At 36.8% G+C, this 6,460-nt stretch overlaps 1 long non-coding RNA gene across 1 annotated transcript in view; it reads left to right on the forward strand.

The window, feature by feature from the left end:
• The window catches only part of LOC116217548, a 41,881-nt gene that overhangs the window by 26,429 nt on the left and 8,992 nt on the right, over window positions 1-6,460 (forward strand). The gene's annotated exons all lie outside the window — the stretch shown is intronic.

Consider the following 6,460-nt stretch of genomic DNA (forward strand, 5'->3'; position numbering starts at 1 on the left):
TGTCTTGTACATTCACAGTTTTACAAAGATAATAGCAGCAAGTATCTATCCTATGTAGAATGAGGTAACTAGAAACATGATGCTTTGAGATATAAATACATGGGATAGAGCATAGAGGAGTGCATGGACGGGATTATAATGAATCGGTCATAGATTTGGCACGCGAAAACCCTGCAGATATGAGCAATCCATGATCATTTAAAGAAACGCAAATCTGGAGCTGAGCAAAACTGGTTTTATGGATAATAAAGCAGACAAAGCAGTAGAAACTAACATACTTTAATGTCACCAAGTGTGGCAAATTGGGATAGCGTGAAGTTGCAAATCATTGAGGAAACAAACAGGTATAAAACCATGCTGGAAAATGAAGTCCCCAGATGGATCCTGGAAAGAGGAGGAATAAACCATCAAAAAAAACGTTACATACCTTCTGTCAAAGAATCACAGAAATTGGCAGCTTGCTGTAGGATCTTAAAACAAAACAAAACCAACAGCACTAGGAACCAAAGCAGTGGTGGGAAGGTGAGCATAACATCAGAAAAAAGGGAGAAATTAAGAACTGTATGTAACCACTTAAATTTCATTACTATTTACATTTATGTACTAGAATTGGGGCAATAATTATTAGACTCTTAAGATTTCTGTTGTGTCTACAGTGGATGTATCTCTGCTTCATACATGTTGTCAGATATCCATATGTATATACACACATACATAATGAATACATACACATATGTAACCCACCTGTAAATGGCACCTGTTCTGTGAAGACTTACAGAATGCAGACTTTTCCTCATAGGGGCTGTATTTTTCATTGTGTGATGGGCTATATGAACAAACGTTCTTTAACCATGCAGTCTTGTGGTACACACAGTCTTGCAAGATGCTGTGCTTCCTTCATATCAGATGCTGCTGCCTTTCTCATTTTCCCATGGGTAGGCAGAGCCAATAATGCTGTGTTTGACGGTTCCTGTAAGAGACTGTGTATACTCCTCTAGTATAATTTTTCAGTGGGACCAATCATTTAAGCAGGGCAGATCAAACTTTCTTGCATTTGACATTGCTTTAGGCTATGTAATGCTTTCTTCTTATTCACTTAAGCTTTGTTTTGTACCTTTTTTTTGGAACTGGTTCAGAAAGTAAGTACTATGAAGTGGAAAGCTAAAACTTGCAGTGAACCTTTATTCCTCTACAGTAGTCAAATATTATGTTTTGGAGATAATTCTGTTGTAATTTTACTGTATGTTTAATTATTATTTTGGAAGTATTTATTATTCTATTCCTAGGAAGTTGAGTATTACTTCCATTTAGTTTTTTTTGAATAAATTAATAAAAAGTCAGAGTTATTGTGATTCTTTCTAATTTTATACTTTGGTAACTTTTGTTTTTATCTATATTTTCTCTGATTCTTCTGCATGGTATACTCAAAAATAAATGTTCACTGGAAATGTAGTTGAAATGATGAACATTTGAGTGACACATAAGGTCTTCTTTTACATTTGTAATTACTCCTTAGGGCAAGAATTTTGTGCAGATATTACTGGAGTCTGTAATGGAGCCTTACTCCAGAATGAAAATCTGCTGCTATTCAATTGATTGATTAAGCATTCAAATTTTTTTAGGAACAATCTGCCTTTAACTTCATTGCATTGTGGGGTGACAAAAGGCTCAACAAAACAGTTTGCTTAACACAGGGACCTTAAAACATCCTTTAGAAGGAACAGAAATATCTGTTCCACTTAACAGTCAGAGTTCAAAAGCACAGGTACAATGATTTGATGAATACAAAGCCTCCAGATATAAGATATTTTGAGTAGAATGAGGAACTAACTCTTGCAATACTGTCATTTTCCAATTTGCTAACTGAATTCCAGTTTAGATAAAGCTTAACTTTTTTTTCAAACAGTAACATTCCACTGTCTTGGCTTCAGGTTTATATATTTGATCTGCCTTCACCAATCTTGCAGTGAGGCTTCCTGTTATCAGTCAAAACCAGACTGCTTTTGGACCATACTAAGATGGCTCAATGATCGTTAGAAAAAAGGGAAGATTTTTTTTTTCCTATTTCCATAAGTATTCTAAGGCTCTGCAAAATAAATCCTAGTGACAAGACAAGAAGTATCAGATTAAACCATGCTTGCAGATTGAAAGCAGATAAAGCTATTCTGGGTGACCAGGAAGGTAACAGTAACAGAATAGAGGTGATGCTGCTTTTTGTCTGTCTGGTTAGTACTGAAAACTAATGTATGCAGCTTATTTTTCCTTAAAAAGTTCCAGTGTTCCTGCATTTGGCAAGATTTGGTCCCCATTTTAGAATATATATATTTTTAAAAGGCACTAAGATTTCTCTATCTTATTATGTAGTTGTATTCAAAAAATAAGTATCTAGAAAGAAACATGTATGAAAGCTATATTCTGAATATTTTTTTCTAAAATAAGGTGAATGCATTTACTATAGAATATGCCTACAATTTCTAGAAAAGTTGGCACATAAGTAGCTGCTTAGTCACAAGATGAAGATGCTTTTGTGCTCGTTCATGACACTCTGTTCATGACTCTCAGTGCCAATTATTCTGAAGAATCCATACAAAATGAGTCTGAACTGAAGAATGGTTGAATTTACCTGTTCATTTTATATGCGTAAAGAAGAATGCAGAAAATTCTTGAGTAACGAACAAAGAGAACAGAAAGATTTGCCAGTATCTCTTTGATAAAATGCAGGAAAAGGAAACTTAGGCACATAGATAATTTTGTTAAAGATCAGTGATTCTGTAAAGCATGCAGTTTCAGGTACTTAATGAGAGGGTTGTGATCAGCATTGCAGAATTTGGTTGGAAGCATGTAGCTAGCAGTGTTTCCCAGGGGCCAGTGCTGGGTCTGATCTTGTTCAACATCATCAGTGACCTGGATAAAGGAATAGAATGCACCCTCAGCAAGTTTGCTGATAATGCAAAGCTGGGAGGAGTGGCTGACAAATCAGAAAGCTCTGCTGCCATTCAACATGACCTGGACAGACTGGAGAGTTGGGTAGGAAGGAACTTGATGAGCTTCAACAAGGGCAAGTGTAGAGTCCTGCAGCTGGGGAGGAATAACCACACATATTAGTACAGGTTAGGGGATGATCTGTTGGAGAGGAGCTCTGTGGAGAAGGACCTGAGTGTGCTGGAGGACAGCAGATAGGCTATGAGCCATCAGAGTGCTCTTGTGGCCAAGAAGGCCAATGGTATCCTGAGGTGCATTATAAAGAGTGTGGCCAGCAGGTGCATGGAGGAGATCCTTCCCCTCTGCTTTGCCCCTGGGAGGCCACATCTGGAGTACTGTGCCCTGTTCTGGGCTCCTCAGTTCAAGAAGGATGGGGAACTCCTGGAGAGGTTCCCATGGTGGATCACAAAGATGATTGTTGGTCTAGAACATCTTCCTTATGAGGAAAGGCTGAGAGGTGAGATTGTTCAGAAGAAGAGAAGATTAAGTGGGATCTTATCAGTGCTTATAAATATCTAAAGAGCAGGTGTCAAGAGGATAGGGCCAGGCTCTTTTCAGTGCTGCCCAGTGACAATACATAGGACAACAGGCACAAACTGGAATGCAGGAAGTTCCATTCGAACATGAGGATGAACATCTTTATTTTGAGGTTAACGGAGCACTGGAACAGGCTGCTCAGAGAGGTTGTGGAGTCTCCTTCTCTGGAGTGAAAACACCCACCTGGACACTTTCCTGTGCAACCTATTGTAGTGAACCTGTTTAAGCAGGGGCTTAGACTAGATGATGTCCAAAGGTCCCTTCCAGCCCCTAGTGTTCTGTGATTTGTCATTCTGTGAATTAACTAATAGACTTTTTGGGAAACGGCAATTTGTTGAATTGTTCCTGAGAACAACCACCTTGCAAAAAGTTAGTCTCTGTTTTTCAATACTTTATTCTTTTTGAAATTTTTAACTACTTGGAGAGCAGCTAGAGTTTAACTGCACTGTATAGTTCATGTATGAGCCCAATATAGGTCCAGCATCAATAGATAAGTTGCTAGTAAAAGTAGCTTGGGTTACTATAAAATGTCATTAAAATAATACTGTGCCTTCTGAACAAAGAGAAGACTGATTAATTTGAAAGGTTTAAATCTTCTGAACCTAGCAGCGTATCTGCGGTGCCATGGACTCATGTTGAAGTACCGGAATATATGGCCCTTAGAGATGTATGCTGCGGCAGATAACAAGGTATCTAAGGGCTGTAGGTCTTCGTTGTTCTAAATTGTAGAAATTATTTTATCAAATACAGACAGAATATGAGGAGGTCAGAGAAAGCAAAAGAATTCTTCAGTAGGAACAGTCTCTGTGTACATTTACGACAACGGCTATTTTTTCCACCATATTTTTTCTTGTTGTATATTCTATATATGACATAATCTAACACAAATAAAGGATACCTATGTAAGTAAACAGGTACATGTGTTGTAGTGTAGTCTGTGTGGGAGGTTTGTAGAATACTTAATTCTTGAGCTATCATTGTCATAGAAGGATGAAACCACAGTAATAAGCCTTGCGTCATGCAAAAACTGCTTAAGCCATTTTGTCATGTGAGTTAAGAAGATGAGGGATCAGATAAGAATCTGTTCTTCTTTGTTGTATTTTTTGCCCCCCTAAGATGTGAACTGTATGTCTCTAGAAAAAGTACTCTGGAAATTGGCCTGCAACCTTAACACTATACTGGCATTTTGTGAAGTTTTAGCTGTTAATTAGAAGCATTTCTGATCTGGGACAATTCAAAGGAGACATTTCAAAGACATCATAAAGCTGACTTTCTTACAGTGTATCTTCATTTAATTGAAAATTAGATCAAAATTCAACTCTCCAGTCCTTATGGATCAAAGTCCAACGCCATCACTTGTTTTTGTAGTGAATTTCTTAGTTATTTGTCATCTGGAAATCAATGAGCGCATCAAATGAAAGGACAAATTTCATATTGTGACCAATCCAACTGATAAGGATCATAAAAGGCTCTCTGCCATTCCATCTTTCAGGAATGGGTTTTCTGTTAATCACCATGCAGCCAGTGAGTACTCTCCTGTGTCTTAAAGTAGGGTTTTATGTTTCTTGGAAAATGAAAAAGTAAACATACTGAGAGTAGACAAGCTTGATTTGATCTTTAATAAAACGATAAGAAACAGTCTGAAACAAGCAGTTTTCTACTATGTTTTGCACTGCTGATATGGAAGAATGGTATTGACATTCCTTTCTTAAACAATTCAGAAGGGGAGGGGAAACATTTCCTGAAGTATTGATGCAGTTATATCTAGAGCATCTCCCATATCTTGTCAAACATGTTATTGTTCTGAAATAATTTGCTACTGGTTGTTGGTTTCTCCACTCTGAAAGTAAGGAGCTGTATCTGGAATAGATTCAAAAGTTGTATTTACTTTTTGCGTTCAAAATGGAATTTTAAGAGTATGTTTTCTCTTGTTGTGCATCACATTTTTTCTCTAGTATGTAACGTATAGAAAAATACAAAGAAAAATACAAAGAATCAAAACAGAAGTGCCACTTTCTAATTCTTTTTTGTTTTCCTGAATAAAAGTGCCATTTACTGTTTTACTTAACTGTGAAACACGGTAGTGCTAAATTAATTAAGTGTAGTGGTTGTCATTCATTTCTCCCACCTTCCAGAACTGCAAAGTCAAAAGCAAAATATTGACAAACAGTGTAAAAAGCAAAATTAACATCTGAAACACAGAACACTTCTCAGTTTTTCGTATGTGAATTCATATTCATTAAGTATGAGATATATTATTTCTACCTTATTATTTTACCTTAGAATTTCTTTCAGTATTTCTTTCAGTATTTGATCTAAGGAGAATCCATAAAAGGCATAGTGACTTCAAAGTAATGGGAAGCCATAAAGTTTTTTATGTCCATTGTACAACTTTAAGAAAAGTAGAGAGTGTGATATGAACATTGGTATTCAGTGAAGTAATGAGAAGACTTTTTAAAAATGAAATAGTAGACTTAAATGAATATTTAATTTGGAATTCAAACTTGTTCCTGTGTGGACTATTGAACACTATACAAAATCTCTCCACAAATTCCCCGTTCTTGGATATATTCAGAATCTGCATAGACAAGGTCATGAACAAACTGCTTAAGTTGCAATGACTCTGCGCAGGAAACTTTTACTAGAAAATCTCCAGAGTCTCTTTCAACTTTATCTGTTCCAAGATTCTCTGAAAAACTGTCTTTAAAACTATTCATAAATGAGTTTACACTTTTGCTGAAGGGCTGTTTGCTGTTAATTTGTTAGTACTTGTTTAAATTCTGGATGATGGAAGCTAACAGTATGATTTTGGTCCTCATCGAAAGTACTGCATTCTGTTCTGGGCCTCCAACACAAGAAGGACATGGAGCTGTTGTGCATCCAGAGGAGGTCCATGAAGACGATCAGACGTCTGGAGCACCTCCTCTATGAGGACAGGCTG

This window comes from Meleagris gallopavo, chromosome Z (assembly GCF_000146605.3).
Source record: "Meleagris gallopavo isolate NT-WF06-2002-E0010 breed Aviagen turkey brand Nicholas breeding stock chromosome Z, Turkey_5.1, whole genome shotgun sequence".
NCBI lineage: Eukaryota > Metazoa > Chordata > Aves > Galliformes > Phasianidae > Meleagris > Meleagris gallopavo.